The sequence below is a fragment of the Canis aureus genome, chromosome 9 (genome assembly GCF_053574225.1).
Source record: "Canis aureus isolate CA01 chromosome 9, VMU_Caureus_v.1.0, whole genome shotgun sequence".
NCBI lineage: Eukaryota > Metazoa > Chordata > Mammalia > Carnivora > Canidae > Canis > Canis aureus.
The window spans coordinates 72,575,146-72,601,766 of record NC_135619.1 but is presented as its reverse complement, the minus strand read 5'-3'; the positions used below and the strand labels follow the sequence as shown (position 1 = coordinate 72,601,766).

At 32.1% G+C, this 26,621-nt stretch overlaps 1 long non-coding RNA gene, 23 other non-coding genes and 2 pseudogenes across 42 annotated transcripts in view; all 26 read right to left on the bottom strand.

Annotated features, from left to right (window-relative positions):
- The window catches only part of LOC144321158 (uncharacterized), a 107,062-nt gene that overhangs the window by 3,919 nt on the left and 76,522 nt on the right, over positions 1 to 26,621 (bottom strand). For 15 of the 19 annotated variants that reach the window (XR_013386901.1, XR_013386916.1, XR_013386917.1 and 12 more), the window contains 18 exons: positions 22,842 to 22,926; positions 21,914 to 21,991; positions 20,939 to 21,023; positions 19,973 to 20,054; positions 19,351 to 19,426; positions 18,183 to 18,270; positions 17,225 to 17,296; positions 16,313 to 16,391; positions 15,311 to 15,378; positions 14,281 to 14,364; positions 13,307 to 13,394; positions 12,392 to 12,477; positions 11,458 to 11,506; positions 10,475 to 10,556; positions 9,428 to 9,510; positions 8,262 to 8,346; positions 3,368 to 3,454; positions 887 to 981 (listed from right to left, as the gene is read on the bottom strand). This is a non-coding gene — a long non-coding RNA (uncharacterized LOC144321158). Of the gene's footprint in view, positions 1 to 886; positions 982 to 3,367; positions 3,455 to 8,261; positions 8,347 to 9,427; positions 9,511 to 10,474; positions 10,557 to 11,457; positions 11,507 to 12,391; positions 12,478 to 13,306; positions 13,395 to 14,280; positions 14,365 to 15,310; positions 15,379 to 16,312; positions 16,392 to 17,224; positions 17,297 to 18,182; positions 18,271 to 19,350; positions 19,427 to 19,972; positions 20,055 to 20,938; positions 21,024 to 21,913; positions 21,992 to 22,841; positions 22,927 to 25,030; positions 26,475 to 26,621 lie in introns of those variants that run through there. The other 4 variants (XR_013386914.1, XR_013386909.1, XR_013386907.1 and 1 more) reach the window with 4 other exon arrangements.
- LOC144321426 (small nucleolar RNA SNORD113/SNORD114 family) lies at positions 478 to 552 on the bottom strand. Its single transcript, XR_013387085.1, has one exon. It is a non-coding gene; the product is annotated as a small nucleolar RNA SNORD113/SNORD114 family (small nucleolar RNA).
- LOC144321436 (small nucleolar RNA SNORD113/SNORD114 family) lies at positions 1,450 to 1,525 on the bottom strand (annotated as a pseudogene).
- On the bottom strand, positions 2,424 to 2,497 carry LOC144321463 (small nucleolar RNA SNORD113/SNORD114 family). Its single transcript, XR_013387120.1, has one exon. It is a non-coding gene; the product is annotated as a small nucleolar RNA SNORD113/SNORD114 family (small nucleolar RNA).
- LOC144321438 (small nucleolar RNA SNORD113/SNORD114 family) lies at positions 2,973 to 3,044 on the bottom strand. Its single transcript, XR_013387098.1, has one exon. It is a non-coding gene; the product is annotated as a small nucleolar RNA SNORD113/SNORD114 family (small nucleolar RNA).
- Positions 3,945 to 4,016, bottom strand: LOC144321410 (small nucleolar RNA SNORD113/SNORD114 family). Its single transcript, XR_013387071.1, has one exon. It is a non-coding gene; the product is annotated as a small nucleolar RNA SNORD113/SNORD114 family (small nucleolar RNA).
- On the bottom strand, positions 5,626 to 5,695 carry LOC144321451 (small nucleolar RNA SNORD113/SNORD114 family). The gene has a single exon (XR_013387109.1). It is a non-coding gene; the product is annotated as a small nucleolar RNA SNORD113/SNORD114 family (small nucleolar RNA).
- LOC144321459 (small nucleolar RNA SNORD113/SNORD114 family) lies at positions 6,651 to 6,725 on the bottom strand. Its single transcript, XR_013387116.1, has one exon. It is a non-coding gene; the product is annotated as a small nucleolar RNA SNORD113/SNORD114 family (small nucleolar RNA).
- Positions 7,523 to 7,594, bottom strand: LOC144321418 (small nucleolar RNA SNORD113/SNORD114 family). Its single transcript, XR_013387078.1, has one exon. It is a non-coding gene; the product is annotated as a small nucleolar RNA SNORD113/SNORD114 family (small nucleolar RNA).
- Positions 10,017 to 10,088, bottom strand: LOC144321428 (small nucleolar RNA SNORD113/SNORD114 family). The gene has a single exon (XR_013387087.1). It is a non-coding gene; the product is annotated as a small nucleolar RNA SNORD113/SNORD114 family (small nucleolar RNA).
- Positions 11,033 to 11,104, bottom strand: LOC144321460 (small nucleolar RNA SNORD113/SNORD114 family). Its single transcript, XR_013387117.1, has one exon. It is a non-coding gene; the product is annotated as a small nucleolar RNA SNORD113/SNORD114 family (small nucleolar RNA).
- LOC144321449 (small nucleolar RNA SNORD113/SNORD114 family) lies at positions 12,021 to 12,094 on the bottom strand. The gene has a single exon (XR_013387107.1). It is a non-coding gene; the product is annotated as a small nucleolar RNA SNORD113/SNORD114 family (small nucleolar RNA).
- On the bottom strand, positions 12,906 to 12,980 carry LOC144321423 (small nucleolar RNA SNORD113/SNORD114 family). Its single transcript, XR_013387083.1, has one exon. It is a non-coding gene; the product is annotated as a small nucleolar RNA SNORD113/SNORD114 family (small nucleolar RNA).
- Positions 13,884 to 13,955, bottom strand: LOC144321398 (small nucleolar RNA SNORD113/SNORD114 family). The gene has a single exon (XR_013387060.1). It is a non-coding gene; the product is annotated as a small nucleolar RNA SNORD113/SNORD114 family (small nucleolar RNA).
- On the bottom strand, positions 14,866 to 14,937 carry LOC144321414 (small nucleolar RNA SNORD113/SNORD114 family). Its single transcript, XR_013387075.1, has one exon. It is a non-coding gene; the product is annotated as a small nucleolar RNA SNORD113/SNORD114 family (small nucleolar RNA).
- On the bottom strand, positions 15,911 to 15,984 carry LOC144321439 (small nucleolar RNA SNORD113/SNORD114 family). Its single transcript, XR_013387099.1, has one exon. It is a non-coding gene; the product is annotated as a small nucleolar RNA SNORD113/SNORD114 family (small nucleolar RNA).
- LOC144321421 (small nucleolar RNA SNORD113/SNORD114 family) lies at positions 16,819 to 16,893 on the bottom strand. The gene has a single exon (XR_013387081.1). It is a non-coding gene; the product is annotated as a small nucleolar RNA SNORD113/SNORD114 family (small nucleolar RNA).
- On the bottom strand, positions 17,787 to 17,854 carry LOC144321424 (small nucleolar RNA SNORD113/SNORD114 family; annotated as a pseudogene).
- Positions 18,953 to 19,027, bottom strand: LOC144321461 (small nucleolar RNA SNORD113/SNORD114 family). The gene has a single exon (XR_013387118.1). It is a non-coding gene; the product is annotated as a small nucleolar RNA SNORD113/SNORD114 family (small nucleolar RNA).
- LOC144321419 (small nucleolar RNA SNORD113/SNORD114 family) lies at positions 19,570 to 19,644 on the bottom strand. Its single transcript, XR_013387079.1, has one exon. It is a non-coding gene; the product is annotated as a small nucleolar RNA SNORD113/SNORD114 family (small nucleolar RNA).
- On the bottom strand, positions 20,549 to 20,620 carry LOC144321425 (small nucleolar RNA SNORD113/SNORD114 family). Its single transcript, XR_013387084.1, has one exon. It is a non-coding gene; the product is annotated as a small nucleolar RNA SNORD113/SNORD114 family (small nucleolar RNA).
- LOC144321429 (small nucleolar RNA SNORD113/SNORD114 family) lies at positions 21,517 to 21,590 on the bottom strand. Its single transcript, XR_013387088.1, has one exon. It is a non-coding gene; the product is annotated as a small nucleolar RNA SNORD113/SNORD114 family (small nucleolar RNA).
- Positions 22,428 to 22,502, bottom strand: LOC144321437 (small nucleolar RNA SNORD113/SNORD114 family). The gene has a single exon (XR_013387097.1). It is a non-coding gene; the product is annotated as a small nucleolar RNA SNORD113/SNORD114 family (small nucleolar RNA).
- Positions 23,435 to 23,506, bottom strand: LOC144321407 (small nucleolar RNA SNORD113/SNORD114 family). Its single transcript, XR_013387068.1, has one exon. It is a non-coding gene; the product is annotated as a small nucleolar RNA SNORD113/SNORD114 family (small nucleolar RNA).
- LOC144321455 (small nucleolar RNA SNORD113/SNORD114 family) lies at positions 24,592 to 24,666 on the bottom strand. The gene has a single exon (XR_013387112.1). It is a non-coding gene; the product is annotated as a small nucleolar RNA SNORD113/SNORD114 family (small nucleolar RNA).
- LOC144321454 (small nucleolar RNA SNORD113/SNORD114 family) lies at positions 25,565 to 25,637 on the bottom strand. The gene has a single exon (XR_013387111.1). It is a non-coding gene; the product is annotated as a small nucleolar RNA SNORD113/SNORD114 family (small nucleolar RNA).

Here is a 26,621-nt window from a genome sequence, read left to right as displayed (position 1 = left end):
AATAAATAGTGTCTTATTCTTTTAAGATTTATCCATTTCATTTTATTTATATTGCCATTGATTTTTTTTTTTGAAGTACGGTTGACACACAATGTTACTTTATTTTTTTTATTTTTTTATTTTTTTACAATGTTACTTTAGATTCAGGTGTACAACAGAGTGACTTAACAACACTCTATACATTATGCTATGCTCACCACAAGTGTAGCTACCACCTGTCACCATACAATAACACAGGAAGCCTGTATCTGGAAACCTGTATCTCCCACTCCCCTTCACCCATTTTGCCTATCCTCTCCTCCCCCTCCCCTTCTAGCAACCACCAGTTTGTTCTCTATATTTCTACCACTGATTTTATAATAATAATACTTTTAAACATTCATGTACACAAAGGCCAAGAACATGACCCTCACAAATGCCTGACATCCCTCTATAGGATCACTTCAAATGAGGATAAAGGACTAGATTTATTTTGTGTTGGACCCCAGAGTTCCAGATCTGTAGTGTTCATCATCCAAGACTCATATGCCACTACTTGTCATCATTTATCCAGGTATGTCCCTCATTATCTTCAATCATGTCCACATGTTTTTACTAATTCATCAATTCACTAATAATAATAAAATAAATACCTACAGTCACAAAAATTTGAAACAAGACCCCTGAATATCTCTGATATCTGCCTATGGAATTTCTTTTCACAGACAATATATATCTTTCATTAATGCCTTCAAAATTTCCTACAAAGATTAATTACAATAATGCTTCATATTAACATCATCTTTCTTTTTAGCATGTTTGGCGATTACTGATCCTATTTCACGCTTTTTAATAATGTGGTGAAAACCTTTTTGAAAAACCACAAAACCAAGAAAAGAATTTTTACCATTATTCACGTTGGGCTCCATGCTCTTTACACATAGATGCAACCACTGATCCCAGGACATGGTGGACTGCTTAAATCAGCCAAGAATGACCATTCTAAGGAATACAAGTTAGAGCAGATATAAAGAAACTATGACCTTATGTTCATTCATCACTGTATTCCATCTTTCATTCAGTCACTCAGGTAGGTATCAACTTGGATAATGTTTATTTTATTTTTCTTAAGTGAATGAACAATATCTTGTCCTTGACAGAAAACATGAATATTAACTATTATTTAGAAATTATATCACTTTAGTCAAAGAATAGATGCATATGTATCTTTCATAATAAGCATTTATTTTTTATATACAGTAATAATATTTCTTGCCTAATTCCATATTTTAATAATGGACAAAGTTTCACCACCTTCATCTTTCTCTGTTTTTATTATTTTATTCAACTAGTTATAATAATAATAGAAATGCATGAATGTAAAGGCCAAAAGAAGATCCCTGTATATATTCCTGGCACGTGTCTAGAGGATCACTTGAAATGGGGGTGGTGGACAACAATCTATCCATGTTGGACTTCAGAGTTTCAGAGTTCCATATATTCATCGTATACAACTCCTACGTCACTAGTGGCCATCACCAATCCATATTATAACTGTTTTCTTCATTTCTAGAGTGCTATTGACTAATTTATTAATTCACTAATTATTTTGAAGCCCAATTATCAAAAAAAGCAGCCATGAAATCCCTATTCTGTTTATCGAATCATTTTCATATTAATATATCTCTTTCTTTAAATATCCTGTTTTTATGTTTCGTATCATTTCAATATTTGCCACTTGGCTACAGGTGACCAACTTTATTAAATATGCCACTTTTAAAAACTACACTGAATATCCTGAAAAAAAATCACTGAAACCCAGACAAGAACTTTGACTCTTATGCTGATTTCTATGCCACCAGGTCATATGGCTTGAACTAGCTCAAGTGTGTCCATTCTGAGAAGGATAGCTGATGATTTAAAAAAATGGTTAAATTCCTATTCCAAAAAAAAAAAAAAAAAATTCCTATTCCCATTGATCCTTGATTTCCTCATTTTTTACCTATTCATTTAGTAATTTATAAATCATATATACTATTTATCTTAATAAAATGAAGAGCAGAAAACTTGAAACAGACCCACAACAACAACAAAAAAATGGACTCTTAATTATCTGTGTTAATAGGATTCTTAGTCAAACAAATGACACTCCATTCTTTGTCTTTTTTTCTTTTTTTTTAGATTATATTCTTGATCCCTTTATTCCTTAATGAGTTTCAGTGTTTTCAATTGTGCTAATACTATCTCATACCTGATCACAAATGTTCAGAGTTAAAAAGCACTTTGTCCTTTCCTTCTTTATTTATTATTTGTATTTCTTTAATGGTCCTATAATTAGTCTATTAACAATAATAAATTGTAATCTATAAACCCAATACTGACATGGGGTATATTTCTAACACCTGTCTATAGGATTAAATAAACAGAATATACTAGATATTATGTTGGACCTTGGTATCCAGACACATGGTATTCATTGTCCATGACTCACCCACCATCATTCACCACCACTGACTCATGATTAGACCTCTTTCTTTTCATTCTCATTAACATTTGCTTATGGTTTAACAAAATTAATTCACGAAATTAAAAATAAACAAATGTAAGATCCCTTAATATCCTTAATATCTCTCTCTACAATCTTTTCCAGAGACTAACTCTGTTTCAAAATCTGACTTCAAGGTTTGCATTTATGGATATAAATCATCAAATTAATGTTTCATATCAATCTGATATTTAATACTGGCATATTTTGCCTTCTTTTATTGTATTTAATATTTGGAATAATCTAATGAATGCCCTTAAACAAACCACCTAAGCTCAAATACTGACACTCACACTGGTCTCTTCAGCATTCCTAATAACATAGACGCAACTGGAGAGCACATCATCTTGAAAGATGCTTTTATCAGCTCAAGTGGGTCCATTCTGAGGTGTACAGATCAGAGAAGATGATAATAAAAAAAAACTCAAGAACTCAAGTTTCTTTTGTGTTGGACCTCAGAGGTCCAGACATATATCATTCATCATACGTGAATCCTATGCCAAGAGTTATCATTGATCCAAAGAAGACCACTCTCTCTTCATTCTTCTCTATACTGTTTATTGATTTATTAATTTATTAATTATAATTCTGAAACTGTATTATAAAAAATAAAACAAGTCCTTGAGCTCCCTAGTAGTAACTAGAATGATTCTCAGAATATCTATGTCATTAACTATCCTCAGTTTCTCATTTATTAATGAAAACAATACCTCATATTAAGCCTGTAATTGTTACTAGGATAGAGTTCACATTCTTTGATTATATTTCACACTTTATACAAGTACAGCGAATATCCTTAAGCAAAATACCAGAATGAAGATAAGAACACCGATTATTACTCACATTGGTCTCCAGACTCCTCCAACAGAACTATAGCCCTGGAGCTCATGATCAGGGAAGAATCCTTAAAGCAAGTCCAGTGTGTCTGTTCTGAGGAATGCAGGGCAGAGCAGATGATAAAAAAGTGAGACATCTCTCCAATAATTGTTGCTTTTCACTTTTCATTTAGTTAAGCACTTAGGTAATCACTAATTTGGTATAAATATTGTTTTTCTCTTAAGGAAAAACAACTTTGATTTTACCACTGACCCAGAATCTGAACATTGTTTATGCCTTACACCATCAATAGCCTCCTTAGCCATCCAGGCAACAGTCCTGTACCATCTTCTTCAAATGGAAACCCAGAGTCTTCACAGGATGTTAACAGTATTTCTTACATAATCATATATTTTTATAATTGAACAATGCTTTACTCATTCATATAAATTTATATATTTATTTATAGATTCTCCTATTTATCCAATTATACTAATAGCATGAAAACACGTGAACTTTAACATCAAAGATAATATCATTTTATATTCCTGACATGTGTCTAGAGAACCCCTTCAAACAATGGGAATGGACTAGATTTCTTCCATTGGACCTCAGAGTTCCAGACACGTATTCATCGTATACAACTCATATGCCACCAGTGGTCATCATCGATCCAGCATCCTCCCTCTTTTCCTTCATTCATTTCTTTGTTTAATGATTAAATTATTAATCCACTACTGATAATTTCTAAACACTATGATTCAGCAAAACCCAAGAAGAGTTATTGCATTCCTAATCTGTACATAGATTATACCCACATCAATGTGTCTCTTTCATTAATTATCCTGTTTTCCACACTTGAATTAATTAATATAATTTTCATATATCCCAGATTTATCACTGAGATACATTGCCTTCTTCAAGTACATTTTGTACTTTAAAAAAAATACTTAACCTAGGGATCCCTGGGTGGCGCAGCGGTTTGGCGACTGCCTTCGGCCCAGGGCGCGATCCTGGAGACCCGGTATCAAATCCCACATCGGGCTCCCGGTGCATGGAGCCTGCTTCTCCCTCTGCCTGTGTCTCTGCCTCTCTCTCTCTCTCTCTCTCTCTCTCTCTGTGACTATCATAAATAAATAAAAATGTAAAAAATTTAAAAAAAATACTTAACCTAGAAAAGAATTTAACTGTTATTCACACTAATCTGCATCCTCCAATTACATAGAGGGAACCACAGAGCTCATGCCCATGAGGGTATGAAGAATGTCCATTCTAAGGAGGTCAGAGCAGAGCAAGTGATAAAAATAACTAAAATCTAATTGACATTGATCTTTGTTTTTTATTTCATAGGCCCAGGATTTAGATATTTATTTTTCATCTTTATATATATATTTTTATATATAAATAAAAATTTTATATATGATACACAAATATATAATAAAATGTATATAAGTATATAATAAAATATATAACTTATAAATACATAAAATACATAAATAAAATGTTAAATATTTTAAAATATAGTTAAAATATAATACAAAATACATGAAATATAATATAAATGTGATCTATAAAATATGTAAATGAATAGAATACAATATGTAAATATATAAATACATAAAATATAATATGAATATGTAAGATATGTAACTAAAATGAAATATATAAAGGATAAAATAATATATAAATACATATTTTATTATATATTTATCCAAACAAAATGTAAAACTCAACCTTGAGACTAACCCAGAACAACACAACTGATTCTTACAAATCAATGCCTATCTGATTTTTAGCCAAAGAGGTGATACATCTTGATCTGTTATTTCAAATAAGCACCAGTATTTTCAGTTTTATTAATATCTTTTATATCACCACAGATGTTCAGTTAGGCAATGAATGTTTCATCCTATTTTTCTTTAATTTTTATTTATATTTGTTCAATACTTCTATCATTATTCCATTAATAACAACTACATCTATGAAATCAATACAAAAATATGATCTTGGTATTGATTTGTATTGACACTGACATCTTTCTGTGGAAAAAAAATTTGTCTATAAAATCAATAGCATTTCTTGCCTAACCCAGTAATCTTTTATCTGGACAATATTTCATTCTTCTTATATTTATTCATTTTTATATTTACTATCTCATTGATCCAATTATAAAAATAGAAACAAAAATACATTAACATAAAAGACAAAACTAAGATCTTTCTGTATTCCTGACACCTGACGGTTGAATCATTTCCAACAGGGGTAATTAAGCAGGAAACTTTCTGCTGGGCCTCAGAGTTTCAGACATGTTTACTATATACAACCCATACACCACCAGTGGTGGTCATTGATCCAATATTGTACCTTTTCTTCATTTATTTCTACATTGTTGACTAATTCATTTATTCACTAACTATAATTTTACAACTATGATTCACAAAACCCAAGAAGCCACTGATATCCTTATATGTATCTAGAGTCATTTTCACATCAGTATATCTGATTCATTAATCATCTTAAATTTCATTTATGCCTTAATAAATAAAATTATATGTTTTCAGCCAGTTCAATATGTATCAATGGGTTACAGTGGCCTTCTTCAATTCTATATAGTACTTTTTTCTTTCTTTAAGTTTTTATTTAAATTCCAGTTAGTCAACATACAGTGTAATATTAGTTTCTGGTGTATCATATAGTGATTCATCAATTCCATACATGACCCGGTGCTCATCACAACAAGTGCCCTCCTTCATCCCCATCACCTGTTTCCCACATCCCACCCCCTCCTACTCCCCACCGATGACCATCAGTGTGTTCTCTACAGTTAAGAGTCTGTTTCTTGGTTTGTATCCCTCATTGTCCCTTTTTCCCTTTGCTTGTTTGTTTTGTTTATTGAATTCCACATATGAATGAAATCATATGGTATTTATCTTTCTTTGCCTGACTTATTTCACTTAGCATAATGCACTCTAGCTCCATCCATGTTGTCGCAAATGGCAAGATTTCATTTGTTTTTATGGCCAAGTAATATTCCATTGCAAACATATACCACTTCTTTTTCTTCTCAGATCTAGGGTTAGAGTTACGGTTAGGGGCTCATGACCCTGAGATCAAGAGGGATGTTCTACTGACTGGGGCAACCATGCATTCCCTTTGGTCTTTATACATGTCTTCTTTATCCCACCATTGACACCTTACAAATATCATTAAAATTCGTGAACACAAAGACCAAGAAAAAAAATCGTGTATATTCTTGACACCTGTCTACAAGATCCCTTGACACATGGGGAATGTACTAGATAACACCGTGTTGAACCCTAGAATTCCAGACATGTAGTATTCATTGTATATGCTTAATTTACCACTAGCCATCTTCACTGATCTGTGACTGGCCCTCTTTCTTTTCATTCTCATAAACATTTGTTTACTGATTAATTCATTCATAAAGAAATCTTTAAAAAATTAGAATAAGATCCATCAACATCTCTACCATCCATTTGTAGAATCATTTCCACAGAGACTAATCTGTTTCATTAGCTGACCTCAATATTATACTTTGGCCAACAAAATGCTTCATCTCAACCTAATAAATAACATTGGCATATTTTATATTCTTTAATAATACTTTTGAATAGTACAGTAAATAACCCTAAACAAATGACTCAGGCCGAGACAAGAACTTTAACTATTACTTACATGGTCTCCATGCTCCTCAAACATAGATGCAACCAGAGGGCTCATGACATTGGAATGTTACAATCAGCTGGAGTGCATCCATTCTGAGGAGTACAGAGCAGAGCAGATGATAAAAAATTAGACATTCTTCCATTTACCCTTGATTTACATCTTGTATTTAGTTGGGCATTTAGACAATCATTATTTGAAGTCTATTTCATTTTTCTCTTAAGAGAACCAAAAAAAGAAAAAGAAAAAGAACCTACTTTGAACTTTGCACTGACCCAGAACATAAACATTGTCTATAATTGGTCCTCCATAGAGGTTACATTTGGGTACCATTTATTTCTCTTTGGACTACTCAGTGTTTTCAAAATATATTAATAGTATTTCTTGCATTTTTTTACATCAGCTTTTCGAATCACGTATTTCCACAGTGATATTTCAATGATCCAATTTTAACAAAGAATATAAATGTATGAAGAGAAAGACCACATCTGTTTTGTGTTGGACCTCAGAGTTCCAGACACGTATTCATCGCATAGGACTCATACGCCACCAGTGGTCATCATCGATCCAATATTGTCCTTCTTTTTCTTCATTCATTTCTGTTTATTGGTTGATTAAAATATTAATTCATTAATAATAATTTCTAAACGCTATGATAAACAAAACCCTAGAAGAGCCTTTCTATCCCTAGTCTGTACATAGATTATTCCCATATCAATGTATCTTTTTTATTAATTATCCTTAGTTGTCTACACATGGACTAATCAATGTTTCATATATTCCATATTTATCACTGAGATACAGTTGCCTTTTTAAAAATTATATTTCAACATGAAAGACTCCTAACTCTGGGAAACAAACTAGGGGTGGTGGAAGGGGAGGTGGGTGGGGGGTGGGGGTGACTGGGTGGCGGGCACTGAGGTGGGCACTTGACGGGATGAGCACTAGGTGTTATTCTGTATGTTGACAAATTGAACACCAATAAAAAAATAAATTTATTAAAAATAAAATAAAATAAAATAAAAATTATATTTCACACTTTTTAATAATACAGTGAATTGCCTTTTAAAAACCACCTGGAGGAGTACCTGAGCAGCTCAATCAGTTAAACCTCTGACTCTTGATCTCAGCTCAGGTCTTGATCTCAGGGTTGTGAGTTCAAGTCCCATGTTGGGATCCACATTGAGTGGAATAAAAAAACAAACACATGGAAACCAAGAAAAGAACTATTACTCACATTAACCTCTGTCCTCTTCTTATACAGAGGTAACAAGGACCTCAAGACCATGGAAAATGCTTTCATCAGCTTGAGTGCATCCATTCTGAGGATGACAGAGCAGAGCAAGTAATAGAAAAAATTGAGACCTAACTGCAATTGATCTTTGCTCCTCACAATTCATACAGTCAATATTTAGTTATTTTTTTCAGTATGTATATATTTTTATCTTACAAAAGGAAAAATTCAATTTCACTACCAAAAAGAATAAAAATCACTCTTTTTATCAGAGTATATGTGTGTGACCTCAAAGAGGTGTGAGAACTTTGTCCATTTATCTCTTAATGGGAATTACTGTTTTCAATGGTTATTACTAATATCTCTTGCCTCATCACAAAACTTAATAACTAGACAATGTTCTGCTTTCTTGTTTTTTACAAATTTGTATTTTTAATAGTTCCATCATTATTCCATTAATAACAACCAATCTATGTCCATAAAATCACTATGAGAATATGATCTTTGTACATTCCAGACATTTCTTCACTGAAACAATTCCAAAAGAGGGAACAGATTAACTAATTTCCATGATTGCCTCAGAGTTCCAGATTCATACATGAGCAGTCACATTTGGGCCTCATTATAGTCATTAATGTCTACATGCTTTTATTGAATAATTCATCAATTAATAACGATAAAATAAATGCTTGGGGAGCTCAGAAACTTGAAGCAAGATCCTTAAATATCTCCAACATTTGTCTTTAGAATTACTTCCTGCTGACAATAGCTTTTATTAATTAACCAAAATGTTTCCTATATAGATTAATTAATATAATGCTTCATATTAGCCTCAAATTTACTCTCTGGCTATGGTTGTGACCATTAACTTTATATCACATTATTAATCATGCAGCTAAAATCTCTTTTAAAAGACCTCAAAACTGGGGCACCTGGGTGGCTCAGTTGGTTGGGAGTCTGCCTTCAGTTCAGGTCATGATCCCAAGGTCCTAGAATCAAGCCCTGCATCAGGCTCCCTGCTCGGTGGGGAGCCTGCTTCTCCCTTTCCCTCTGCCTGCCTCTCTCTCTGCTTGTGCTTTCTCTTTCTCTGTCAGATAAATAAATAAAATCTTTTTTAAAAAACCCACAAAATCAATTTGGACTCTCAAAGAATTTTAACTATTACCCACATTGAGCTCCATGCTCTTCACACATAGATGCAACCACAGAGCTCGTGACTGGCGGAATGTCTAAATCAGCAAGGGTGACTATTCTAAGGAGTACAAGACAGAGCAGAGGATAAAAAAAAATGAGACCTTATAATCATTGGTCCCTGCATTCCACCTTTCATTCAATCATTAATAAGCAATGAATTGGGATAACCTATATTTTATTTTTCTTAAGAAAATAAACAGTATCAATCTTGTAGCTGATAGCATGAACACTGACCATTACTCAAAGAATAATGCCATTATACCACATATTTCCTAATACATATTTGTTTTCAAAATGTATTGACGGTATTTCTTGTTTAACCACATATTTTTGTAACTAGACAATATTTTACCCACTTCTTATTTATTTATTATTTCATTGACCTAATTTAAAAATAGAAAGTATCAACATTAAAGACCAAACACAAGATTATAGATTTATTTATAAATCATTTATCCAAATATAATAATAACATGAAGACAGCTAAAAACAAGATTCTGATATATTCCTGATAGCTCTGTATAAGATCCCATCAAACGATGGGAATAGACATTTTATTGTGTGTTGGACCTCAGAGTTCCAGACACATACTCATCATATACGACTCATACACCACCAGTGGTCATTATCAATGCAGTATTATCCCTCTTTTCCTTCATTCAGTTCTATTTTATTGACTGTTTATTGACTAACTTATTAATTCATTAACAATAATTTAAAATCCTATTATTCAGAATAACGCAAGAGTTATGATAATCCTAATCTGTATATAGAATAATTCTCAAATATAGCTCATTCATTAAGTATCTTAAATTTCATCTGTGATATAATAATAATAATAAAAGAAAATGTAAAAAACTATCTTAAATTTCATGCATGTAATAATATAATGCTTCACAGGAATTCAGTAGTTGTCACTAGGCTACACTTGGCTACGTTTGACCTTATGGTACTTTTAAAAATACATTGAATATCCTTAAAAAAAAAACACAGCGGAAACCAAGAACTTGACTATTACTCACATTGGTCTCTGTGCTTCTAACGTACAGATGCGATCATAGAGCTCACCACCATAAAACAATTCTTAGCTTGAGTATGTCGGTTCTGAAATACACAGCACAGTAAATGATAAAAAGAAAAAGAAAGTTAAGACTTTATCTCCACTGATCCTTGCTTTTCACATTTCATTTACTCACTTATTTCATGACATGAATATGTTTTTCTCTTAATAAAAGAATCTACCTCAAACTTGACATTGACTCAGAAAGACTACACTCTTACTTATCTGTATAACTCTTAGCTAAGAAGGTAACACCCTTTTTCCACTTCTTAACATAAATATTTTCAATTTTATTATTTCTTGCCTCACCATATGATACTTCATAGTTAGATAATCCTTCTCCCTCTGTTCTTTACCTATTATGTATATTTCTTTAATATGCATATTATTGATCCACTAATCGTTGATCTACTAATAATAACAAACCCAAACTTACAAACTCAAAATAAGAATATGATCTTTGTATATTCCAAATATCCATGTACAGAGTCAAAGAGAATAGCAGGAGTGGACTATTATGTTGGACCTTGTATATCCAGACACAAATTGCTCATCACCCATGATTCATCAATCATTTGTCATCACTGTTCCTCTAGAGGCCCACCTTTTCTTCATTCCTTCCTACATTTGTATTGATTAAATCATTAATTCATTGAAAATATTTTTTAAAAATGAGTATAATTCACAAAAACTGAAGCATCTTATTGTTGTTCGAATGCCCTCAACTTCTGCCAACAGAGGCTCTATTTCTTTCATTAATCAATCTCAATGCTATGTAATAGATTAATGAACACAATGTTTTATATCATATCTATTTGTTAAGCATAGTGAACCTTTTTATTATATTTATTACTTTTTAGTAATACCATGAACACAAACAAATGACCAAATCAAAACACTACTATTACTCTCCTTATTCCGTTTCCTAACACAAAGGAGAATCACCTGACAATCCTGATCACAGCAGAAGATGAAATCAGCTCAAGCATCTGTTCTGAAGAATATGAAACAGAGAAGGGGATGAAAAGATTGAGACCTCCTCTCCACTGACCCATGTGTCCCACCATTCATTTATATAATCATTTAAGCATTTATTGGCTTAATGGAAATATTAATTTTACCTTAAAAATAAACTTCAAACTTGGAACTGAGTCAGACAATAACTGACTATAGCATTTCACTGGGTTTTTTTTTTCCAGTCCCACCCATTTCACTGTTTATATCAACCTTAGTCGAAGATGTAATATACTTGGTCCTTTTATATACATCCTAATGTATATTAATATTCTTTTACCTTGCTACATATTTACCAAAAAGCAATACTTCAACTTCCTCACCTTTATTCATTCATATATTTATCCTATTAATAGTTTTATAAATTTTATTTTAATTAATTTTATAAATTATTAAAATTCATGAACACAAAGACCAACAAAATTCTTATATATTCCTAACATCTGTATTTAGGATCCCTAGACACAAGAGAAAAAGACTAGATTACTTCTGTATCAGATCTGAGTTCCAGACGCATAGCATTCATCATATATGAGCTCATACACCACCAGCTTTTATCACTGGTCCAAGACTGACCCTCTTTCTCTCCATTCTCAAGAAAATTTATTTATTAATTCATTAATCAAAAACTATACATAAATTAAAAATATAGTCCTTCAACATTTCTAACGTGTCTATATAATATTACAGAGACTAAATCTCTTTCATTAACTACCCCAGGATTACCTTTATGGATTAGTAAACATATTGCTTCATATCAGTCTAGTATTAAACATTGCTATATTTTGCTTTCTTTGATTATATTTAATACTTTTGAATAACGCACTGAATAGCCCTAAACCAAGACAAGAGCTTTGAGTCTTACATAGTCTTGATGCTCCTCCAACACAGATGCAACCAGAGGGCTCACGACCTTGGAAGAATGTTACAATCAGCTGGAGTGCATCATTTCTGAGGAGTACAGAGCAGAGCAGGTGATTAAAAAAAATGAGATATTTTCCCACTGATCCTTGCTTTATATCTTTCATTAAGTCAGGCATTTAGGAAACCATTACTGGAGAATATTTATTTCATCGTCTTTTACAAAAATGAACTGCTTTGAACTTCCTAGTGATCCAGAATATAAAAACTATCTAAAATTTGTCCTGTCCATACCATCCTAGCCAAAGAGGGGACAGTCACGTACCATTCATTTCTCTTTGGACTTCAGTGTTTTCAAATTATATGAATTGTACTTCTTGCCTCTTCACATATTTTTAAAATTGGACAATGTTTCTACAATTCACTTTTTAAAAATATATTTCCTTATTGATATTTCAGTGATCTAATTATAATCAAGAATGGAATCGCACGAAGAGAAAGACCACATCTCTTTTGTGTTGGACCTCAGAGTTCCAGACACGTATCATTCATCATCCGTGACTCATACGCTGGCAGTTATCATCATTGATCCAAAAAGACCACCTTCTCCTCATTCATTTCTACATTGTTCATTGATTAATTCATTAATTCACAAATTACTATTTAAAACTATATGATTCACAAAACTTAAAGAAGAAACTGTTATCCATAATATGTATCTAGAATCATTCACACATCACTATATCTTTCAACAATTATCCTGCTTTTCATAAATGTTATGTAATACTTCATTTTAATCCTATATTTGTCACTAAGACATAGTTGGCCTTCTTTGATTACAGTTCATACTGTCTATTGATACAATGAATATCCTTAAAAAAACACCAGAAACAAGACAAGAACTTTGATTATTACTCACATTTGTCTCCTGTCTCCCCAGTACAGAAATACAATTCTGGGGCTCTTGATCAGGGTAAAATTCTTGAAGCATGTCTAATTTTTCTGTCCTGAGGAGTATAAAGCAGAGCATATCATAAAAATAGTCAAGATATTCTCTACTCATCCTTGCTTTTAACCTTTCATTAAATCCATTGTTGGTCAACTATTAATTCGGTGTAAATGTTTTTTTCTCTTAAGAAAATGAATAACTTTGATCTTACAGTGACCCAGAATCTGAACATTGTCTATGACTTATACTATCTATGTCAACCTTAGCCATACATATAACACTTGGGTAGCTTTTACTTTTAATTAAACTTCACAGTTTTCAAAGAATGTTAATACTATTTCTTGCATAATAACATATTTCTATAACTGGATAATGCTTTATTGCATTTCTTTTTATATTTGTTTATTGATTATTTCATTGATCCAATTATAAAAATTGAAAGAAAATGCATGGACACTAACACCAAAAACCAAATCCTTGTATATTCTAGACATCTGTCCACACAGGATCTCTTCAAACAATAGGAATAAACTAGATTTCTTTTCTGTTGGACCTCAGAGTTCCAGACACGTATTCATCATATATGACTCATACGCCACCAGTGGTCATCATCGATCCAATATTGTCCCTTTTCTTCATTCACTTCTTATTGTTTACTGAGTAAATCATTAATTCACTAATAATTTTAAATGCTGCAATTCACAAAAACTGAGGAAAACTTGTATGTTCCTATCTCTACCGAGATAATTCTCACATCGATACATTTCTTTAATTATTTATCTTCAGTTTCCCATGGATTAATCACTGCAACAGTTTATATATCGCATATTTATCACTAAAATATAGTGCCTCTTTCTATTATATATTGTAGTTTTTAATAATATAGTGAAATACCTTTTAAAAACAACGCATAAACCAAGAAAAAAATTTCAACTGTTACTTACATTTATCCCATCCTCCTATTATACAGAGGCAACCACAGAACTCAGGATCATGGAAGATGTTAAATCAGCTCAAGTATGTCTGTTCTGAAGAGTACAGAGTAGAGCAAGATAAAAAAAAAAAAAAAGTTTGGGATATTATATACGTTGGTCCTTGCATCCCATCTTCAGTTTAGTAAATCATTAAGCAGTGCTTTGCAATATTTCACATTTTATTTTCTCATAAGTAAATGAAAAATATCGATCTAGCCACTAATGAAGAGTATAAACATTGACTATTAATTATCAAGAATTATATCATCCTCAGGCAAAGAACAAGTCCTGTACCATATATTCCCTTATAGGTATCACTATTTTAAATATACACTAATATTAGTCCTTACCTAACCACATATTTTTATAATTGGACAAGATTTCACTGCTTTCATCCTTATTTATTTATATGTTTGTTTATTATTTCATTGATCCAATTATAAAAATTGAAAGAAAATGTATGAACATAAGGACCAAAACGAAGATCCTTATATATTCTTGATATCTGTCTATAGAATTACCTAATACAGGACAATAAACCAGATTCCACTTCTGCTGGACCTCAGAGTTCCAGACATGTATTCATCGTATATGACTCATACGCCACCAGTGGTCATCATCGATCTAGTATTGCTCCTCTTTTCCTTCATTCAATTCTACATTGTCTATTGACTAATTCATTAAATCACTAACAATAATGCCAGGACCCTATCATTCACAAAAGCCCAAGAGAAGTCATAATATCTTTAATCTGTAAATAGAATCATTCTCACATCAACATATCTCTTTTAAAACGATGCTGTTAAAATAAATAAATAAATAAAATAAAATGATGCTGTTATTTATGCATTAATCAATATAATGTTTCATAAAATTCAATATTCTTCACTGAGCTATTGTTGGCCTTCTGTAAGTCTACTACATGGACTTTCAAATAATATACTGATTCACTGAATAAAATAATCATTGGAGCCACGACAAGAAATTGGAGATTACTCACATTGTTCTCTGTGCTAAAACAGAGATGCAACCACAGAGCTTGCCACCATGGAATATTGTTTAATTCAGCTCAAATGTGTCCATTTTGAGAAATGAAAAGCACAGTCGATGATAAATAAAATAAAATAAAATAAAATAAAATAAAATAAAATAAAATAAAACACTTATTTCCATTGATTCTTGCTTTCCACATTTCATTTACTCAGGCATTTAGATATTTATAAATATTTCATAACATTGATTTTTTTCTTATACAGCAGTGCAAAAATCCTCAAACTTGAGATTGACCCAGAACAATGAAATTGACTCTTAATTGTTCATGTCTAAAGGACTGTGGGCTAAAGTGACACTCTTGATTCATTTAATTCTTAATGGGTGTCAGTATTTGAAATTTTTATTAATATTTCATGCCTAAATACAGGTCTTCATAGTTGGACATCTTCATGCTTTTATATTTATCTGCTATTCATATATCTCCATGGTTCTATCCTTGATCCACTTGTAATAATAAATATAAATCTATGAACCCAATAAAAACATTATCTTTGTTATTTCAGAAAAACTGTCCATAGGATCAAATAAACAGAAAGACTGTACTGAACTGGACCTCAGAGTTCTAGATACACAGGATTCATCATCCAAACTCATCTGCCACCAGTCATTATCATAGGTACAAAAAAGACCCACTTTTTCTTCATTAATTTCTACATTGTATCAATTCAATCATTAATTTTTTGATCATAGTCAAATATGCAATTAACAAAACCTAAAGAATCAACAATTTGAATATTCCTAACATCTATCTACAGAATAATTGCCAACATAGATCATATCTCTCTCATTAATCAATCTCAATGTTACATATTATCAATTAATCAATGTTCCATATCATATTTATCACTGGGCCATAATTTACTTTTTTATTACATTTATTAATTTTTAATAATACTTTGAATACCCTTAAATGACCCAAACCGAGATAGAATCTCTAATTACTACTCACCTTGGTTTACTCTCCTAAGACACAGGAAATACAACAATCTTGATCAGGGTGGAAGCTGAAACCAGCTGGAGCATCTGTCCTGAAGAGTACCAAGCAGATAACATGAGGACAAAAATGAGACATTCTTCCACTGACACTTGCTCTACATCTTTCATTAAGTCAGGCATTTAGGAAACCATTACTGGAGAATATTTATTTCATTGTCTTTTACAAAAATGAACTGCTTTGAACTTCCCAGTGATCCAGAATATAAAAACTATCTAAAATTTGTCCTGTCCATACCATCCTAGCCAAAGAGGGGACAGTCACGTACCATTCATTTCTCTTTGGACTTCAGTGTTTTCAAATTATATGAATTGTACTTCTTGCCTCTTCACATATTTTTAAAATTGGACAATGTTTCTACAATTCACTTTTTAAAAATATATTTCCTTATTGATATTTCAGTGATCTAATTATAATCAAGAATGGAAACGCACGAAGAGAAAGACCACATCTCTTTTGTGTTGGACCTCAGAGTTCCAGACACGTATCATTCATCATCCGTGACTCATACGCTGGCAGTTATCATCATTGATCCAAAAAGACCACCTTCTCTTCATTCATTTCTACATTCTTTATTAATTCATTAATACCCTAATTATAATTTTTACACTGTATGATTCACAAAAACTCAAAAGGGCCTTGATTGCCTTAATATATATCTGAACAAATCCCACATTATTATATATCTGTCATATTTACTATCATTTTTTCATAAATGCTTTCATCATTGTAATATTTCATTTTAACCCCATATTTGTTACTAGGACACAGTTGAACATCTGAGTATATTTCATCTTTTTTAGTACTACAGTGACTACTCTTAGACACACCACCCAAACCAAGACAAGAATATTGGTTATTACTCACATTGGTCTTCCAACTCCTAAAACAGAGATGGAACTGGAGCTCCATAATCAGGGAAGGTGTGGTATGTCTGTTCTGAGGAGTATAAGGAAGAGCAAATGATAAGAAAGGTTGAGACATTCTTTCCATCGGTCTTCACTTTCCCCCGCCCATGTAGTCAGTCATTTGGGCAATCATTAATTTGGTGTACATATTTTTTCCCCTTAAGAAAACAAACTTCAAATTTACCACGGACTCAGACGATGAGCATTGTCTATAACTTATCCTGTTAATATCATCATCCTTAGCTGCTATACCACTTGCTTCTAAGTGAACTGCAGAGTTTTCATGATATATTAATAGTATTTCTTGCCTAATTGCATATTTTTATAATTAGACAATGCTTCACTTCTTTCATCATTTTTATTTATATATTTATTTATAGAATCACTTATTCGTCTAATTGCAATGATACATATAAATGCATGAACTTTAAAATCAAAAACAAGATCTTAGTGTATTCCTGACATATATCTAATCTATTGGATACCTTCAAATAATGAGAATGTACTAGATTAATTTTTCGTTGGACCTCAGAGTTCCACGTATTCATCGTATACGACTCATACGCCACCAGTGGTCATCATCGATCCAATATTGTCCCTCTTTGTTATATTCTCTCTGTATGTTGATTAAATCATTGGTTCACTAATAATTTAAAACCCTACTATTCACAAAAATTGAAATGAGTCTTTATGTCCTTAAACTGAATATAGACTTGTTCTCACATTATTATCCTTCATTAATTATCTTCAGTTTTCCATATATGCATTAATCAATATAATATTTTCTAAAACTCAATATTTATCACAGAGCTATAGCTAGCCTCCTATGATTCTACATGGAATTTTCAAATAATACACCAAATGTGTCGAGAAAAAAAATCAATGAATCAAAGACAAGAAATTTGATTATTACTCACATTGGTTTCTGTGTGTTTCTGTCACACAGATGGCATCATAGAGCTCACTGCCATGGAATAATGCTTGGTTAGCTCAAATGTGTCCATTCTGAGAAGTACAAACCATAGTCGATAACAGGAAAAAATTATAAAAGTTTTATCCTCATTGATTCTTGCCTTCCACATTGAATTTACTGAGTCATTTAGGAATTCATAAATTTTTTGTAATATAGATCTTGTCTCTTAACAAAAAGGAAAATTTCAAACTTGATACTTACCAGGAATAATGAAACTGACTCTTAATTATTCATGTCTGTATAATCTTTGGCCAAAGAAGGGGCATCCTTGAAAGATCTATTTCATGGAGGGCATCAGTGTTTGCAAATTTTATCAGTATTTCTTGCCTCAACATATTATGTTCATAGTTAGATAATAACTCACTTTTTCTTCTTAATCTATTATTTATATTTCCTTTAATGGTTCTATCATTGGTCCACTAATAATAACAAATATAAATATATTCATCCAAGGGACACCTGGGTGGCTCAGTCGGTTAAGTGTCCAACTCTTGATTTCAGCTCAAGTCATGATCTCAGAGTCATGGGGTCAAGCTCCAAGTCAGGCACCACATCCAGTGTGGAGCCTGCTTAGGATTCTCTATCCCTCTCCCTCTGCCCTTGTCCTCAATCAATCAATCAATCAATACCTCTAAAATAAGAACATGATCTTTATTCATTCCTAACATCTATCCATAGGATCAAATAAACAGAGAAAACAGAATACTTATTGTATTGCACCTCATGGTTCCAAACACATACTGTCCACTGTCCAAGACTCATCCCCCACCTGTCATCCTCACTGGTTCCATTAGAGGTTTGTTTATACACTCATATAGTTCTATCAGTTAAATCATATCATCATTGGTAATAATGAAATCAATACACGATTAACAAAAACTGAAGAACATGATACTTGAATATCCCTCACCTCTTCCTATAGAAGCATTGCCAAAATCAATCTCTTCCATTAATAAATATCAATATTACATATTATCAATTAGTCAGCATATTCCATATAATATCATTGAGCCATAGTTAATTTTTCATTATATTTATTACATTTTAATAATATCATGAAAGCCCTGGAACAAATGACCCAAACCAAGAAAAGAACTTTGAGCATTACTCACATGGTCTCTTTCCTATAAAAGGGAAACATGGTGACCTTGATCACAATAAAGGTAGAAATCACCTTGAGCTTCTATTCTGAAAAGTACCAAACACAAAAAGTGATAAAAAGATTGAGACTTTCTCTCAACTGATCCATGTATCTGTCTATTGATTATTTCATGGTTCAATTATAGTAAGAAATGGAAATGCATGAAGAGAAAGAACACATCACTTTTGTGTTGGACCTCAGAGTTTCAGACACATATTACTCATCATCCATGACTCATACGCCGGCAGTTATCATCACTGATCCAGAAAAGACGGCTTTCTCTTCATTCATTTCACTATTGTTTATGGATTAATGTATTAATTCATTAATACTTAAACTCTATTATTTATAAAACCCTAACAAAGCCTTGATAATCCCTAATATCCTTCTAGATCCATTTTCATATCATTATAGCTCTATCATTTATTAGCTTTTCATACATGCATTAATCAATATCACACTTCCTATAAATCTCTTATTTGTCAATAGGATGAAGATAACCCTCTTTGTTTATATTTCAAATATTTTATTGCTATAGTAAATACCCTTAGACAAACAATCCAAACCAAGACAATAAATATGATTATGCTTACACTGGTCTCCAGTCTCCTAAAATAGATGCAACCTTAGAGGTTGGGATCAAGGAAGAATCTTTAAATCAGGTCCAGTTCTCTTCTAAGGAGTACAAAACAAAGCAGGTGATTAAAACAGTTGAGACATTCTCTCCATTGATCCCAGCTTCAAGATCCACATAGCTCTCTAGACAATCATTAATTTGGTATATATATTTAGTCTGTTAAGAAAACAAACAACTTTGATCTTGCCACTGAGCCAGAATAGAAACACTGTCTATAACTTATACCGTCTACATCATTCTTACCCTAAGAGGTAATGGTCAAATACCACTCATTTCTAACTGAACTTCAGGGTTTCCATTACAGGTTAATAGTATTTCTTGCCTCACCACATATTTTTATAATTGGACAATGCTTTACTCTATCATCTTTAATTATTCCTATATTTATTTGTAGATTCTCACATTTATCCAATTATAATAATTTTAAAATGCATGAATACCAAGATCAACAACAAACCCATCATTTATTCCTGACTATAGGATGTCTATTGGATGCTTTCAAACAATGGGAATGGACTAGACCAATTTTATGTTAGCCCTCAGAGTTCCAGACAGGTATTCATCATATACAAATCATACGCCACCAGTGGTCATCATCGATCCAATATTGTACCTCTTCTACATGTTTCTATTTGTTCATTTATCAAATCATTAATTCACAAATAACTTTTGAGCACTAAAACTCAAAAAAAGAGGCTGTAAGCCTCAAATCTATATACAGAATTAAAATCACATCAAATATAACTCCCATTAATATCCTCAGCTTTTCACACATGCATTAATCAATGTGTTTCATATATCCCATATTTAACACCGAGATCCAGCTGCCTTCTTTAATTATATTCTACACATTTTAATAACACAGTGAATAACCTTTAAAAAATCCACTTAAATTGAGAAAAGAACTTCAACTGTTACTCACATTAATCTCCATCCTCCTATTATATAGAGGCAACCACAGAATTCATGCCCACGGAAGACACTGAATCATCTCTTGTGAGTTCATTCTGAGGAGTACAGAACAGAGCAGATAATTAAAAAAAATTGAAACCTAATCCACATTGATCCTTGCCTTCTGGTTTCATTTACTCAGTATTTAGGTATTTATTATTGTTTCTTTATATATATTGTAACGTTATAAAAATTCAATCTTTAGGCTGAGGAAGAACAATTAAAGTGACTCATACCTCGTACCCAGACTTGCCCATATACCCATGGTCAGAGAGATGACCCTTTGATCCACTTACTTCTTAATGGACATCATTCAATGTTTGCAATTTTTAGTAATAATAGAGCCTGCCTTGCTACGTGGGCTTGTATTTCGACAATTCCTCACTCTATTCTTCCTTATATGTTTATTTATATTTACTTGATGGTTCTATCATTAAGCCATTAATAATAACAAGTCTGTATCTATGAAACAATACAAGAATATGATCTTATTCCCTACAGCTTCTGTAAAATCAATTTCAACAGAAGGACAGAACATCATGTTCTGTGTTGGACCTCAGAGTTTCAGACACATAGTTTCATCGTCCATGACTCCTATGCCACTGGTCATCATCATGGGTCCAGGACTGAGTCTCTTCTTAGTTCATTTCTACTTTTGTATGAATTAAATGATCAATTCATAGATAATTATAAAAATAATAAATGGTTCACAGGAACCCAAAAATAAGATCCTTTAATATCACTAACATCAATTTACAGAATCATTATCCAAATGGACTGCATGACCTCTATCCTATACGTTATTGATTAATCAACATAATGTTTTTTATCACATTTATCTTGAGGCCACAGTTAATTTTTTATTAATTTAATAATTTTTAGTTATACCATGATTATCCCTAAACAAATATCCCATTCTAAGACAACCACTTTGACCACTGTTCACCTTCGTCTTTTTCCATACTCAAAGGGAACACTATGATCTTCATCACGGCAGGAGCTGAAATCAGCTCAAGCATCTGTTCTGAAGAGGAACAAGCAGATAATATGATAAAAATATTGAGATATTCTCTCCATTGATTCTATTAGCTTGTAGTAATTTAGGCATTTATTTAATTATTATAATTTTCCCCTTAATAAATTTAAATGTCAAAGTTGTAACTGACTTAGTAACTACTACTTACTCTCCATATCACTCTTACTCAGACTTGTGCACATGAATCTTTTATTTCCCATTCTGATTTATATTAAGATCATTTTACTTATTACATATTATAGCAATGAACAATGCTTCACTCTCTTCATAGTCATTTACTATATATTTATGCTACTATTCATTTTTTATAACAATACTTTTAAATATTCATGTACACAAAGGCCAAGAACATGATCCTCACATATGCCTGACATCTCTCTGTAGGGTCCCTTCAAATGGGAAAAAGAACTAGGTTTCCCTTCTGTTGGACCCCAGAGTTCCAGGCCTGTAGTGGTCATCATCCAAAACCTGCATGCCACCACTTGTCATCATTTATCCAGTTATGTCCCTCATTATCTTCAATCATGTCCACATATTTTTATTAATTCATCAATTCACTAATAATAATAAAATAATACGTAGGGGTCCCAAAAAGTTAAAACAAGTCTCTTGAATATCTCTAACGTTTATCTACAGAATTAACTCCCATTGATAATATATAATATTCATTAACTGACCTCAATGTTTCCACATAGATTAACTAACATAATGCTTCATATTAATCTGTTTCTAATTATTTGGTCATTGCTGGCCATAAAAAATTATACTTCACAATTTTTTAATAATGCAGTGAAAACCTTTTTGAAAAACGAAGAAAAGAATTTTGACCATTACTCACATTGGGCTCCATGCTCGTCACACATAGATGCAACCACAGAGCTTGAGACAATGGTGAACTGCTTAAATCACCAAAGATGACCATTCTAAGGAGTATAAGAAGATCAGGGGATAAAAGATTGAGACCTTATGTTCATTCTTCCCTATATTCCACCTTTCATTCAGTCAGTCATTTAGATAGGCAGTGACTTGGGATTACATATATTTTATTTTCTATTAAGTACACAAACAATAACAATCTCCACCCTGCCGTCAAAGAATATTAACACTATCACTTAACACAGTCTATACCAACAACTTTAGTCAAAAAAACAATACCCTTATACCATCTCTTTCCTAATGGATATGTCTTTTCAATATAATTAATGTGTTACTATATTAATTTTTGCCTAACCAAATTGGCAAGACTTGGTTAATTGGACAAGGCTTCACCTTCTTCATTTAAATTTGTCTACACATTTGTGTATTAATAATTTCATTGATTCAATTATAAAAATAGGAAGAAAATTCATGAACATAATGACCAAAATAACAATCTTTATATATTCCTCTAGATCACATCAAACAGGGACAATGGAGTAGATTCCATCTGTGTTGGACCTCAGAGTTCCAGACACGTATTCATCGTGCACAACTCATACGCCACCAGTGGTCATCATCGATCCAATACCGTCCCTCTTTTTCATCTTTTGTCTCTATGTTATTTATTGATCAACTCATAATTTAGTAATTATACTTTTAAAAAGATTGTTCAGGGATCCCTGGGTGGCGCAGCGGTTTAGCGCCTGCCTTTTGGCCCAGGGAGCGATCCTGGAGACCCGGGATTAAATCCCACATCGGGTTCCCGGTGCATGGAGCCTGCTTCTCCCTCTGCCTGTGTCTCTGCCTCTCTCTCTTTCTCTCTCTGACTATCATAAATAAATAAGTTAATTAATAAATAAATAAATTTAAAAAAAAGGAAAAAAAAAATTTTTTCACAGAACCCACAAAGTGCCTAGAAATCCCAAATATCTATTTAGAATAAATCTCATGTCAATATCATTTCCATTAATTATTCCCAATTTGTATTACATGCATTAATCAATATAATGCTTCATATTAATCCCATATTTCTCAGTGGGATATTCAGATTCCACTGATTATATTCCATGATTTTCAATAGTGCACTGAATACCCTTAAATAAAGTATGAAACTAAGACCATAAGCTCGACTATTACTCACATGGTCTCCATGCTCCTAATACATGAATGCAACCCAAGAACTTGGGACCATGGAAAAATCCCTATTATCTGCTTGACAGGTCCATTCTAAGGAGTACAGAGTAGAGCAGACAATAGAAAATTTTAGATCCTATATCCATTGATCCTTTTTTACTGCATTTCATTTATTCATTTAGGCATGCAGTATTTTTTCTTTTATCTAAAGGAAAGCTTAAACTTGAGACTGATCAATAACAATAATGACTTTTAATTATCAGTGCCTATATAATTCTTAAGCAAAAGGGCAAAAATTTATTCTATTTATTGCTTCATGACCATTTTTGCTCATTTCTTATGTCACCACATATATTCCTATCTGGACAATGTTTCACCTTATTTATCTGTGTTTTACATTCTTAATGTTTTAATCGCTGATCCATTCATAATAATATCCAAAAATATCAAATCAAAATAAAAATATGAGTTTTGTATATTTCTACATTGACCCATGGGATCATTTACAACAGAAAATAGGCTAGATTTTGTTTTGTGTTGACTCAGAGCTCCAGACATGTAGCAACCAAACATGAAAAACTCCTATGCCAACATTTTTTATCACTGTTCTATATTTGGGCCTCCTTCTCTTCATTTGTTTCCACATTTGTAATAACTACATTGTTAATTCATTGGTAATAAAAATCAATACATGATTCACAAAATTAAAAAAAAACCCTTGAATAAACCAAATTTCTATCTTTAGAATCATGTTACACAAAGATCACATCTTCCATTAGTTGACCTCAATGTTGCACATTATCAATGAATCAACAATATTTCATATCCTATTTCTCATCAGGCCATAGTTAACTTTTTGATTTCACTTACTACTTTTAAATAATACCATGAACTCTCTTAAACAAATAACCCAGACCAAGGTAAGGCCTTTGACAGTTATTCACCTTGGTTTCTTTTCTAACACAAAGGTAACATAACAACCTAAATCACCATGGATGCTAAAATCAGCTCTGTGCATTCACTCTGAAGACTTGATTAAATATATGATATAAGCAGACAATATGATGAAAGATTTAGTTATTATCTCTATATTTTCCACCACTTATAATATATAGTCATTTAGGCATTTATTAATTTTTGGTAATATTTATTTTTCCGTTAATAAAATAAACTTCAAATTAATATTGACTGAGAGCAATAACTGACTATTCCCTATCGTTATCTAAATCATCCTTAGCCAAATACATGACATACTTGGTCCTTTTTTTTTTAAGCCATTCCTTTACACTAATGTGCATTTCTTTAGTATATGTTTTATTTTATAAACAAAGCTTCATTCTCTCCATATTTAGCCATTTATACATGTTTATTTATTCTTGCATTAATACTTTTATAATAATATTTTAAAGCTTCATGAACTCAAAGACCAAGAATAAAATCCTTATATATTCCTGACACCCATCCATACATTCCCTTCATAAAGGAAAGTAGACCAGATTCCATTTGTGTTGGAACCTCAGAGCTCCAGAAAATGTCTCCATCATATATGATTCATATACCATCCATCATCACTGGTGGTCCAGGACTAGCTTTCTTTCTCCACAACCACCTACATTTGTTCACCATGTAATTCATTAATAAAGAAATATACATAAATCACATGAAAAAAACAAGAATAAGATCCTTTAATATTTCTAACATCCATATACCCAATCATTTCCACTGAGACCAAATTTCTTTCATTAACTTAGCTTAGTGTTTTATACATGCATTAATCAACACAGTGCTTTGTATTAATCTGATATTTAACATTAGCCTATCTCACCTTCTTTGATTATATTTAATATTTCTAAGCCTTTATTTCAATTCCAGTTAGTTAACATACAGTGTTATGTTAATTTCAGGTGTACAATTTAGTGATTTAACACTTGCATACAATACCCTGTGCTCATCACAAGTGTTCTCCTTCATCCCCATCACCTCTTTAGCCATCCCCTCCTCCCTCCAGCTCTGCTCTGATAACCATCGGTTTGTTCTCTGGAGTTAAGAGTCTATTTCTTAACAGAAAAAAAAAAAAGGAGTCTATTTCTTGGTTTGCACCCCTCTCTTTTTTCCCCTTTGTTTATTTTGTTTCTTAAATCCACATTTGAGTGAAATCATATGGGTATTTGTCTTTTTCTGACTGAGTTATTTCACTTAGCATAACACTTTCTAGCTTCATCCATGTCACTCCCAAATGGTAAAATTTCATTTTAATATGATTATATAATATGAATTTTAATAATACAATGAAAAATTTTTTTAAAACAATAGTCTAGCCAAGAAAAACACTGAATATTACTCACACTGCTCACCATGCTTCTAAAACTATAAAGCTCCTGACCATGGAAGATCTTAAATTAACTGGAATACATCCATTCTGTGGGGCACAAAAAGGCAGAGCAACAACAACAAAAAGATTGAGACATTCTCTCCATTGGCCCTTAATTCTACCGTTAATTCAGTCATGTAGGCAATTAGCAAATTGTGATCATGTCTATTTTATTTTTTCTTAAGTAACAAATGA